Consider the following 14,247-nt stretch of genomic DNA (forward strand, 5'->3'; position numbering starts at 1 on the left):
TTAATTTAATACTGTTAGAAAAGTTTAAGTTTTAAGATAGACACGGTCGGGAATTTCAGCAAATACTGATGAAGGAAAAGGACGCGCAGACGACGTTTTTCACCGTGGGACATCCGGCCTTCAGAGGTGTTTAGCGGCGGACGGTTGGAGAAAAACATTGAATTCATTTCGACTAATGAGTGAGTTTCTTTCAACATACTACCAAAACGCTTATAACCCATTATACTGTTGTTACTTTGTGTTATTTTACCTTTTAAAGCCGTGTGAAGGCTACAAAATTTGTGTGCACGGTTGAATGTCATGGCGGAACAGCTAGCATCAAAGCTAAGACAGACTGACGGTTGGAGGGAAATATGACAAAGCTGTGTTAAAATATGAGAAGTTTTTACAACCAGTAGGTTGATTACATTCGACATAATATTTAACCGCTTGTGAAGTATGCTGTTGTTGTAATTTTGTTGTATTTTCCGTGAAAAACTTTTGTGCGTCTCCATGGGTTATTTAAGCCAGGCCAGGTTGAATGTCACGAACGAGAAGCGAGCTTCACAGCTTTTACGGTCAGAGGAAAATGTGACAACACCGTGTTGAAATTAGTGATTTTTTTGGATGAACTGGGTGAGTTGTTGTCAATATTAAATCAAAATGATTGTGAAGCATGTCTCTGTTGTAATTTTGTTGTATTGTCCCTGTGTCAGCTGCAGCACATATACAGAAACGGTAGCGTGTTTGTTGACTCTTTAGCTTCAGAGCTAATATTGATATACGGTTGTAGAGAAATATGACAAAACTGTGTTGAAATAAGAGAGGTTAATGCAACCAGTGGGTGAGTTACCTTTAACTTAATACCAAAACGCTGAAGAAGCATGATGTTGTTGTGACTTTGTTGCATTTTCCATGTAAAACTATGTGCAAGGAGGCTAGTTTGTGTGTGCAGTTACATTTAAGCTTGGTTGAATGTCATGGGTAATTAGCTAGCTTCAAAGTTTATTTCTTGCGACTGAAAACGCAGCAAAATATGTTAAAATCAGCTATTTTTTTGCAACCTTTTATCATAATACCTAAACACCTTTGAAGCACATTGCTTTTGTGACTTCGATGTGCTGTGATGTAAAATTGTGTGCAAGGTGTCTAATTTGTGTGCATAGTAAACGGAAATTTTAGATTTGTTGAATGTCATTGATCAGAAGCTAGCTTCAAAGCTCGTACTTTTCAGCTGAAATTAAATATACATTGGATGCCATAGTGAAACCTTTTATTACGTATTTGAAACACTAGCAGTATTTTTTTAACCCCCAATGTTAATGTAATGTTTGGCCTGAAATACCCTGTCATTCACAGCTAACTTTGAAACTAAATTGCCCTTTCTGCAGTGAGGTCATCCTCAAGTCTGTACTCCATTTATGGTATTAACGTGAAGTGTGCTGATGTTAACATGCATTGTGTTGCATGTTGGGTGCATTCTCATAATTTTAAGTTAGAGAAAATGAGCTTGACTTGTGCCATAAGCTCTCTGCTTGTTGAAGTATTTGTGTTGTTGTTACATCATGTTTGCTGACAGTGTTATTGAAGCAAGGGGTGAATGGCAGGTAGCGCTACAGTGGAGAAGCACCTTGTCTCCCTCTAGTGGACAATTTAGGAAACGACAGCAAAGGAAATAAAACAACTCATGTAAATCACTGAAGACAATGTGTTTTATAGCTCAAGTTGATGTAGAAAAGAACGCTTTCATTTGTGCTTTATTTTCAAAATAAGGGCATTTTGGGCTGTTGGTTTGGTGTTTTTTGGACACTCCCTGCTGATTAAGTCGAGTATATTGCCAATAGGACTTTATGTTGTACGTTAGTGATAAAATTGGGTATTATGTCACAGGAAATTTCCATTTTTTGTCAGGAGATAGTCATACTTGTGGTTGCTTCTTAAACACTGCAGGCTTCAGTAGGTGCAGAGCCTCGTTGGCGCAGTAGGCAGCGCGTCAGTCTCATAATCTGAAGGTCGTGAGTTCGAGCCTCACACGGGGCACATGTTTTGGTGCTGGTTTTATTGTCTGTTTTGACAGAGCACACCATATGTAACCGAAAAGTATTCATAATGAACTGACACACTTTTGCTGTACTGCATTATATTGTATGTCATTATATTGTTCATTATTACATCTTTTCTACATTTTCCTTGGTCACATTATTCATGAGTATGGTGCACCCTGTTGAGTGTAAGCTATTTACATCTTCTAGACTTTATGATTCTGATAGTTAATCACATAACTTTCAGTTAACCTTGTGACTTACTTACTTAAGTTTTTTTCACTTTCACATTCCTTTTGTCATTTCTCTCTCTTTTTTTCTGTCTGTATCTACACTTAAGATATCTTTGTGCAACTGCAACAAAACCAAATACCTTATCTCATAATATGGGGGAAAAATGTTACACACACACACACACACAGACAGATATATGTATATATACTGTATATATGTGTGTATATGATTGGAACAGTGATCAACATACAATGTCTGTACGATCAAAGAATGCTGAGGTTAGTCTTGAGCGATTTATGTGATTGTCTATTTTATGTAACTAAAGGAAGTGGTTATGTACAATGCATCTGTGTGCACATCTCCATATAGTGTACAGCTTTTTATAGTTTACATCATGTTTGCTGACAGTGTTATTGAAGCAAAGGGTGGATGGCAGGTAGCTCTACATTGGAGAAGCACGCTGTTTCCCTCTAGTGGACAATTTAGGAAATTACAGCAAAGGAAATAAAACAGCTCATGTAAATCATTGAAGACATAGACAGTACACTTTATGTTGTACGTTATTGTCTATTTTATGTAATTAAAGGAAGCGGTTATGTGCAATATATCTTATAGTTTATTCTTAAATCAAGATTTCTATTGCCACAGCAAGCCTAGCTAGTGCAGTGGGTAGAGCATGAGACTCCTAATCTCAGGGTGGTGGATTCAAGCCCCACATTGTACATCTTCAAGATTTTATGATTCTGATAGTTAATCACATAACTTTCAGTTAACCTTGTGACTTACTTACTTAATTTTTTTTCACTTTCACATTCCTTTTGTCATTTCTCTCTCTTTTTTTTCTGTCTGTATCTACACTTAAGATATCTTTGTGCAACTGCAACAAAACCAAATACCTTATCTCATAATATGGGGGAAAAATGTTACACACACACACACACACACACAGACAGACAGATATATGTATATATACTGTATATATGTGTGTATATGATTGGAACAGTGATCAACATACCATGTCTGTAACGATCAAAGAATGCTGAGGTTAGTCTTGAGCGATTTATGTGATTGTCTATTTTATGTAACTAAAGGAAGTGGTTATGTACAATGTATCTGTGTGCACATCTCCATATACAGTGTAGAGCTTTTTATAGTTTACATCATGTTTGCTGACAGTGTTATTGAAGCAAAGGGTGGATGGCAGGTAGCTCTACAGTGGAGAAGCACGCTGTTTCCCTCTAGTGGACAATTTAGGAAATTACAGCAAAGGAAATAAAACAGCTCATGTAAATCATTGAAGACAATGACAGTACACTTTATGTTGTACGTGATTGTCTATTTTATGTAACTAAAGGAAGCGGTTATGTGCAATATATCTTATAGTTTATTCTTAAATCAAGATTTCTATTGTCACAGCAAGCCAAGCTAGCGCAGTGGGTAGAGCATGAGACTCCTAATCTCAGGGTGGTGGATTCAAGCCCCACATTGTACATCTTCAACATTTTATGATTCTGATAGTTAATCACATAACTTTCAGTTAACCTTGTGACTTACCTACTTAAGTTTTTTTCACTTTTACATTCCTTTTGTCATTTCCCTCTCTTTTTTTCTTTGTGTATCTACACTTAAGATATCTTTGTGCAACTGCAACAAAACCAAATACCTTATCTCATAATATGGGAGAAAAATGTTACACACACACACACACACACACACACACACACACACACACACACACACACACACAAACACACACACACACACACACACACACACACACACAGACAGACAGATATATGTATATATACTGTATATATGTGTGTATATGATTGGAACAGTGATCAACATACAATGTCTGTACGATCAAAGAATGCTGAGGTTAGTCTTGAGCGATTTATGTGATTGTCTATTTTATGTAACTAAAGGAAGTGGTTATGTACAATGCATCTGTGTGCACATCTCCATATAGTGTACAGCTTTTTATAGTTTACATCATGTTTGCTGACAGTGTTATTGAAGCAAAGGGTGGATGGCAGGTAGCTCTACATTGGAGAAGCACGCTGTTTCCCTCTAGTGGACAATTTAGGAAATTACAGCAAAGGAAATAAAACAGCTCATGTAAATCATTGAAGACAATGACAGTACACTTTATGTTGTACATTATTGTCTATTTTGTGTAACTAAAGGAAGCGGTTATGTGCAATATATCTTATAGTTTATTCTTAAATCAAGATTTCTATTGTCACAGCAAGCCAAGCTAGCGCAGTGGGTAGAGCATGAGACTCCTAATCTCAGGGTGGTGGGTTCAAGCCCTATGTTGTACATTTTCAAGATTTTATGATTCTGATAGTTAATCACATAACTTTCAGTTAACCTTGTGACTTACTTACTTAAGTTTTTTTCACTTTTACATTCCTTTTGTCATTTCCCTCTCTTTTTTTCTTTCTGTATCTACACTTAAGATATCTTTGTGCAACTGCAACAAAACCAAATACCTTATCTCATAATATGGGGGAAAAAATGTAACACACACACACACACACACACACACAGACAGATATATGTATATATACTGTATATATGTGTGTATATGATTGGAACAGTGATCAACATACAATGTCTGTACGATCAAAGAATGCTGAGGTTAGTCTTGAGCGATTTATGTGATTGTCTATTTTATGTAACTAAAGGAAGTGGTTATGTACAATGTATCTGTGTGCACATCTCCATATACAGTGTACAGCTTTTTATAGTTTACATCATGTTTGCTGACAGTGTTATTGAAGCAAAGGGTGGATGGCAGGTAGCTCGACAGTGGAGAAGCACGCTGTTTCCCTCTAGTGGACAATTTAGGAAATTACAGCAAAGGAAATAAAACAGCTCATGTAAATCATTGAAGACAATGACAGTACACTTTATGTTGTACGTGATTGTCTATTTTATGTAACTAAAGGAAGCGGTTATGTACAATATATCTTATAGTTTATTCTTAAATCAAGATTTCTATTGCCTCAGCAAGCCAAGCAAGCGCAGTGGGTAGAGCATGAGACTCCTAATCTCAGGGTGGTGGGTTCAAGCCCCACATTGTACATTTTCAAGATTTCATGATTCTGATAGTTAATCACATAACTTTCAGTTAACCTTGTGACTTACTTACTTAAGTTTTTTTTCACTTTCACATTCCTTTTGTCATTTCTCTCTTTTTTTCTGTCTGTATCTACACTTAAGATATCTTTGTGCAACTGCAACAAAACCAAATACCTTATCTCATAATATGGGGGAAAAATGTTACACACACACACACACACACACACACACACACACACACACACACACACACACACACACACACACAGACAGACAGATATATGTATATATACTGTATATATGTGTGTATATGATTGGAACAGTGATCAACATACAATGTCTGTACGATCAAAGAATGCTGAGGTTAGTCTTGAGCGATTTATGTGATTGTCTATTTTATGTAACTAAAGGAAGTGGTTATGTACAATGTATCTGTGTGCACATCTCCATATACAGTGTAGAGCTTTTTATAGTTTACATCATGTTTGCTGACAGTGTTATTGAAGCAAAGGGTGGATGGCAGGTAGCTCTACATTGGAGAAGCACGCTGTTTCCCTCTAGTGGACAATTTAGGAAATTACAGCAAAGGAAATAAAACAGCTCATGTAAATCATTGAAGACAATGACAGTACACTTTATGTTGTACGTGATTGTCTATTTTATGTAACTAAAGGAAGCGGTTATGTACAATATATCTTATAGTTTATTCTTAAATCAAGATTTCTATTACCAGAGCAAGCCAAGCTAGCGCAGTGGGTAGAGCATGAGACTCCTAATCTCAGGGTGGTGGGTTCAAGCCCTATGTTGTACATTTTCAAGATTTTATGATTCTGATAGTTAATCACATAACTTTCAGTTAACCTTGTGACTTACTTACTTAAGTTTTTTTCACTTTCACATTCCTTTTGTCATTTCTCTCTCTTTTTTTTCTGTCTGTATCTACACTTAAGATATCTTTGTGCAACTGCAACAAAACCAAATACCTTATCTCATAATATGGGGGAAAAATGTTACACACACACACACACACACACAGACAGATATATGTATAAATACTGTATATATGTGTGTGTATATGATTGGAACAGTGATCAACATACAATGTCTGTACGATCAAAGAATGCTGAGGTTAGTCTTGAGCGATTTATGTGATTGTCTATTTTATGTAACTAAAGGAAGCGGTGATGTGCAATATATCTTATAGTTTATTCTTAAATCAAGATTTCTATTGTCACAGTAAGCCAAGCTAGCGCAGTGGGTAGAGCATGTGACTCCTAATCTCAGGGTGGTGGGTTCAAGCCCTATGTTGTACATTTTCAAGATTTTATGATTCTGATAGTTAATCACATAACTTTCAGTTAACCTTGTGACTTACTTACTTAAGTTTTTTTCACTTTCACATTCCTTTTGTCATTTCTCTCTCTTTTTTTTCTGTCTGTATCTACACTTAAGATATCTTTGTGCAACTGCAACAAAACCAAATACCTTATCTCATAATATGGGGGAAAAAATGTAACACACACACACACACACACAGACAGATATATGTATATATACTGTATATATGTGTGTATATGATTGGAACAGTGATCAACATACAATGTCTGTACGATCAAAGAATGCTGAGGTTAGTCTTGAGCGATTTATGTGATTGTCTATTTTATGTAACTAAAGGAAGTGGTTATGTACAATGTATCTGTGTGCACATCTCCATATACAGTGTACAGCTTTTTATAGTTTACATCATGTTTGCTGACAGTGTTATTGAAGCAAAGGGTGGATGGCAGGTAGCTCTACATTGGAGAAGCACGCTGTTTCCCTCTAGTGGACAATTTAGGAAATTACAGCAAAGGAAATAAAACAGCTCATGTAAATCATTGAAGACAATGACAGTACACTTTATGTTGTACGTGATTGTCTATTTTATGTAACTAAAGGAAGCGGTTATGTACAATATATCTTATAGTTTATTCTTAAATCAAGATTTCTATTACCAGAGCAAGCCAAGCTAGCGCAGTGGGTAGAGCATGAGACTCCTAATCTCAGGGTGGTGGGTTCAAGCCCTATGTTGTACATTTTCAAGATTTTATGATTCTGATAGTTAATCACATAACTTTCAGTTAACCTTGTGACTTACTTACTTAAGTTTTTTTCACTTTTACATTCCTTTTGTCATTTCCCTCTCTTTTTTTCTTTCTGTATCTACACTTAAGATATCTTTGTGCAACTGCAACAAAACCAAATACCTTATCTCATAATATGGGGGAAAAATGTTACACACACACACACACACACACACAGACAGATATATGTATAAATACTGTATATATGTGTGTGTATATGATTGGAACAGTGATCAACATACAATGTCTGTACGATCAAAGAATGCTGAGGTTAGTCTTGAGCGATTTATGTGATTGTCTATTTTATGTAACTAAAGGAAGTGGTTATGTACAATGCATCTGTGTGCACATCTCCATATAGTGTACAGCTTTTTATAGTTTACATCATGTTTGCTGACAGTGTTATTGAAGCAAAGGGTGGATGGCAGGTAGCTCTACATTGGAGAAGCACGCTGTTTCCCTCTAGTGGACAATTTAGGAAATTACAGCAAAGGAAATAAAACAGCTCATGTAAATCATTGAAGACAATGACAGTACACTTTATGTTGTACGTGATTGTCTATTTTATGTAACTAAAGGAAGCGGTTATGTACAATATATCTTATAGTTTATTCTTAAATCAAGATTTCTATTGCCACAGCAAGCCAAGCTAGCGCAGTGGGTAGAGCATGAGACTCCTAATCTCAGGGTGGTGGGTTCAAGCCCTATGTTGTACATTTTCAAGATTTTATGATTCTGATAGTTAATCACATAACTTTCAGTTAACCTTGTGACTTACTTACTTAAGTTTTTTTCACTTTCACATTCCTTTTGTCATTTCTCTCTCTTTTTTTTCTGTCTGTATCTACACTTAAGATATCTTTGTGCAACTGCAACAAAACCAAATACCTTATCTCATAATATGGGGGAAAAAATGTAACACACACACACACACACAGACAGATATATGTATATATACTGTATATATGTGTGTATATGATTGGAACAGTGATCAACATACAATGTCTGTACGATCAAAGAATGCTGAGGTTAGTCTTGAGCGATTTATGTGATTGTCTATTTTATGTAACTAAAGGAAGTGGTTATGTACAATGCATCTGTGTGCACATCTCCATATACAGTGTACAGCTTTTTATAGTTTACATCATGTTTGCTGACAGTGTTATTGAAGCAAAGGGTGGATGGCAGGTAGCTCTACATTGGAGAAGCACGCTGTTTCCCTCTAGTGGACAATTTAGGAAATTACAGCAAAGGAAATAAAACAGCTCATGTAAATCATTGAAGACAATGACAGTACACTTTATGTTGTACGTGATTGTCTATTTTATGTAACTAAAGGAAGTGGTTATGTACAATATATCTTATAGTTTATTCTTAAATCAAGATTTCTATCACCAGAGCAAGCCAAGCTAGCGCAGTGGGTAGAGCATGAGACTCCTAATCTCAGGGTGGTGGGTTCAAGACCTATGTTGTACATTTTCAAGATTTTATGATTCTGATAGTTAATCACATAACTTTCAGTTAACCTTGTGACTTACTTAAGTTTTTTTCACTTTCACATTCCTTTTGTCATTTCCCTCTCTTTTTTTCTGTCTGTATCTACACTTAAGATATCTTTGTGCAACTGCAACAAAACCAAATACCTTATCTCATAATATGGGGGAAAAAATAGTAACACACACACACACACACACACACACACACACACACAGACAGATATATGTATATATACTGTATATATGTGTGTATATGATTGGAACAGTGATCAACATACAATGTCTGTACGATCAAAGAATGCTGAGGTTAGTCTTGAGCGATTTATGTGATTGTCTATTTTATGTAACTAAAGGAAGTGGTTATGTACAATGTATCTGTGTGCACATCTCCATATACAGTGTAGAGCTTTTTATAGTTTACATCATGTTTGCTGACAGTGTTATTGAAGCAAAGGGTGGATGGCAGGTAGCTCTACATTGGAGAAGCACGCTGTTTCCCTCTAGTGGACAATTTAGGAAATTACAGCAAAGGAAATAAAACAGCTCATGTAAATCATTGAAGACAATGACAGTACACTTTATGTTGTACGTGATTGTCTATTTTATGTAACTAAAGGAAGCGGTTATGTACAATATATCTTATAGTTTATTCTTAAATCAAGATTTCTATTACCAGAGCAAGCCAAGCTAGCACAGTGGGTAGAGCATGAGACTCCTAATCTCAGGGTGGTGGGTTCAAGCCCTATGTTGTACATTTTCAAGATTTTATGATTCTGATAGTTAATCACATAACTTTCAGTTAACCTTGTGACTTACTTACTTAAGTTTTTTTCACTTTCACATTCCTTTTGTCATTTCTCTCTCTTTTTTTTCTGTCTGTATCTACACTTAAGATATCTTTGTGCAACTGCAACAAAACCAAATACCTTATCTCATAATATGGGGGAAAAATGTTACACACACACACACACACACACAGACAGATATATGTATATATACTGTATATATGTGTGTATATGATTGGAACAGTGATCAACATACAATGTCTGTACGATCAAAGAATGCTGAGGTTAGTCTTGAGCGATTTATGTGATTGTCTATTTTATGTAACTAAAGGAAGTGGTTATGTACAATGCATCTGTGTGCACATCTCCATATAGTGTACAGCTTTTTATAGTTTACATCATGTTTGCTGACAGTGTTATTGAAGCAAAGGGTGGATGGCAGGTAGCTCTACAGTGGAGAAGCACGCTGTTTCCCTCTAGTGGACAATTTAGGAAATTACAGCAAAGGAAATAAAACAGCTCATGTAAATCATTGAAGACAATGACAGTACACTTTATGTTGTACGTGATTGTCTATTTTATGTAACTAAAGGAAGCGGTTATGTACAATATATCTTATAGTTTATTCTTAAATCAAGATTTCTATTGCCACAGCAAGCCAAGCTAGCACAGTGGGTAGAGCATGAGACTCCTAATCTCAGGGTGGTGGGTTCAAGCCCTATGTTGTACATTTTCAAGATTTTATGATTCTGATAGTTAATCACATAACTTTCAGTTAACCTTGTGACTTACTTACTTAAGTTTTTTTCACTTTTACATTCCTTTTGTCATTTCCCTCTCTTTTTTTCTTTCTGTATCTACACTTAAGATATCTTTGTGCAACTGCAACAAAACCAAATACCTTATCTCATAATATGGGGGAAAAAATGTAACACACACACACACACACACACACACACACACACACACACACACACACACACACACACACACACACACACACACACACACACACACACAGACAGATATATGTATATATACTGTATATATGTGTGTATATGATTGGAACAGTGATCAACATACAATGTCTGTACGATCAAAGAATGCTGAGGTTAGTCTTGAGCGATTTATGTGATTGTCTATTTTATGTAACTAAAGGAAGTGGTTATGTACAATGCATCTGTGTGCACATCTCCATATAGTGTACAGCTTTTTATAGTTTACATCATGTTTGCTGACTGTTATTGAAGCAAAGGGTGGATGGCAGGTAGCTCTACATTGGAGAAGCACGCTGTTTCCCTCTAGTGGACAATTTAGGAAATTACAGCAAAGGAAATAAAACAGCTCATGTAAATCATTGAAGACAATGACAGTACACTTTATGTTGTACGTGATTGTCTATTTTATGTAACTAAAGGAAGTGGTTATGTACAATATATCTTATAGTTTATTCTTAAATCAAGATTTCTATCACCACAGCAAGCCAAGCTAGCGCAGTGGGTAGAGCATGAGACTCCTAATCTCAGGGTGGTGGATTCAAGCCCCATGTTGTACATTTTCAAGATTTTATGATTCTGATAGTTAATCACATAACTTTCAGTTAATCTTGTGACTTACTTACTTAAGTTTTTTTTCACTTTCACATTCCTTTTGTCATTTCTCTCTCTTTTTTTTCTGTCTGTATCTACACTTAAGATATCTTTGTGCAACTGCAACAAAACCAAATACCTTATCTCATAATATGGGGGAAAAAATAGTAACACACACACACACACACACACACACACACAGACAGATATATGTATATATACTGTATATATGTGTGTATATGATTGGAACAGTGATCAACATACAATGTCTGTACGATCAAAGAATGCTGAGGTTAGTCTTGAGCGATTTATGTGATTGTTTATTTTATGTAACTAAAGGAAGTGGTTATGTACAATGCATCTGTGTGCACATCTCCATATAGTGTACAGCTTTTTATAGTTTACATCATGTTTGCTGACAGTGTTATTGAAGCAAAGGGTGGATGGCAGGTAGCTCTACATTGGAGAAGCACGCTGTTTCCCTCTAGTGGACAATTTAGGAAATTACAGCAAAGGAAATAAAACAGCCCATGTAAATCATTGAAGACAATGACAGTACACTTTATGTTGTACGTGATTGTCTATTTTATGTAACTAAAGGAAGCGGTTATGTGCAATATATCTTATAGTTTATTCTTAAATCAAGATTTCTATTGTCACCTCAAGCCAAGCCAGCACAGTGGGTAGAGCATGAGACTCCTAATCTCAAGGTGGTGGGTTCAAGCCCTATGTTGTAAATTTTCAAGATTTTATCATTCTGATAGTTAATCACATAACTTTCAGTTAACCTTGTGACTTACTTACTTAAGTTTTTTTCACTTTTACATTCCTTTTGTCATTTCCCTCTCTTTTTTTCTTTCTGTATCTACACTTAAGATATCTTTGTGCAACTGCAACAAAACCAAATACCTTATCTCATAATATGGGGGAAAAAATGTAACACACACACACACACACACACACACACACACACACACACACACACACACACACACACACACACACACAGACAGATATATGTATATATACTGTATATATGTGTGTATATGATTGGAACAGTGATCAACATACAATGTCTGTACGATCAAAGAATGCTGAGGTTAGTCTTGAGCGATTTATGTGATTGTCTATTTTATGTAACTAAAGGAAGTGGTTATGTACAATGCATCTGTGTGCACATCTCCATATAGTGTACAGCTTTTTATAGTTTACATCATGTTTGCTGACTGTTATTGAAGCAAAGGGTTGATGGCAGGTAGCTCTACATTGGAGAAGCACGCTGTTTCCCTCTAGTGGACAATTTAGGAAATTACAGCAAAGGAAATAAAACAGCTCATGTAAATCATTGAAGACAATGACAGTACACTTTATGTTGTACGTGATTGTCTATTTTATGTAACTAAAGGAAGTGGTTATGTACAATATATCTTATAGTTTATTCTTAAATCAAGATTTCTATTGCCACATCAAGCCAAGCTAGCGCAGTGGGTAGAGTGTGAGACTCCTAATCTCAGGGTGGTGGGTTCAAGCCCTATGTTGTACATTTTCAAGATTTTATGATTCTGATAGTTAATCACATAACTTTCAGTTAACCTTGTGACTTACTTACTTAAGTTTTTTTCACTTTCACATTCCTTTTGTCATTTCTCTCTCTTTTTTTCTGTCTGTATCTACACTTAAGATATCTTTGTGCAACTGCAACAAAACCAAATACCTTATCTCATAATATGGGGGAAAATGTTACACACACACACACAGACAGATATATGTATATATACTGTATATATGTGTGTATATGATTGGAACAGTGATCAACATACAATGTCTGTACGATCAAAGAATGCTGAGGTTAGTCTTGAGCGATTTATGTGATTGTCTATTTTATGTAACTAAAGGAAGTGGTTATGTACAATGTATCTGTGTGCACATCTCCATATACAGTGTACAGCTTTTTATAGTTTACATCATGTTTGCTGACAGTGTTATTGAAGCAAAGGGTGGATGGCAGGTAGCTCTACAGTGGAGAAGCACGCTGTTTCCCTCTAGTGGACAATTTAGGAAATTACAGCAAAGGAAATAAAACAGCTCATGTAAATCATTGAAGACAATGACAGTACACTTTATGTTGTACGTGATTGTTTATTTTATGTAACTAAAGGAAGCGGTTATGTACAATATATCTTATAGTTTATTCTTAAATCAAGATTTCTATTGCCCCCAGCAAGCCAAGCTAGCGCAGTGGGTAGAGCATGAGACTCCTAATCTCAGGGTGGTGGGTTCAAGCCCTATGTTGTACATTTTCAAGATTTTATGATTCTGATAGTTAATCACATAACTTTCAGTTAACCTTGTGACTTACTTACTTAAGTTTTTTTCACTTTCACATTCCTTTTGTCATTTCCCTCTCTTTTTTTCTGTCTGTATCTACACTTAAGATATCTTTGTGCAACTGCAACAAAACCAAATACCTTATCTCATAATATGGGGGAAAAATGTTACACACACACACACACACACACACACACACACAGACAGATATATGTATATATACTGTATATATGTGTGTATATGATTGGAACAGTGATCAACATACAATGTCTGTACGATCAAAGAATGCTGAGGTTAGTCTTGAGCGATTTATGTGATTGTCTATTTTATGTAACTAAAGGAAGTGGTTATGTACAATGCATCTGTGTGCACATCTCCATATAGTGTACAGCTTTTTATAGTTTACATCATGTTTGCTGACAGTGTTATTGAAGCAAAGGGTGGATGGCAGGTAGCTCTACATTGGAGAAGCACGCTGTTTCCCTCTAGTGGACAATTTAGGAAATTACAGCAAAGGAAATCAAACAGCTCATGTAAATCATTGAAGACAATGACAGTACACTTTATGTTGTACGTGATTGTCT

At 35.7% G+C, this 14,247-nt stretch overlaps 1 non-coding gene across 1 annotated transcript; it reads left to right on the top strand.

The window, feature by feature from the left end:
* Positions 1–1,946: 1,946 nt before the first annotated feature.
* trnam-cau (transfer RNA methionine (anticodon CAU)) lies at positions 1,947–2,019 on the top strand. The gene has a single exon. It is a non-coding gene; the product is annotated as a tRNA-Met (tRNA).
* The last annotated feature ends 12,228 nt before the right edge of the window (positions 2,020–14,247 follow it).

Source organism: Plectropomus leopardus, chromosome 24 (assembly GCF_026936395.1).
Source record: "Plectropomus leopardus strain MGB_pleo_1.0 chromosome 24, ASM2693639v1, whole genome shotgun sequence".
Taxonomy (NCBI): Eukaryota; Metazoa; Chordata; class Actinopteri; order Perciformes; family Serranidae; genus Plectropomus; species Plectropomus leopardus.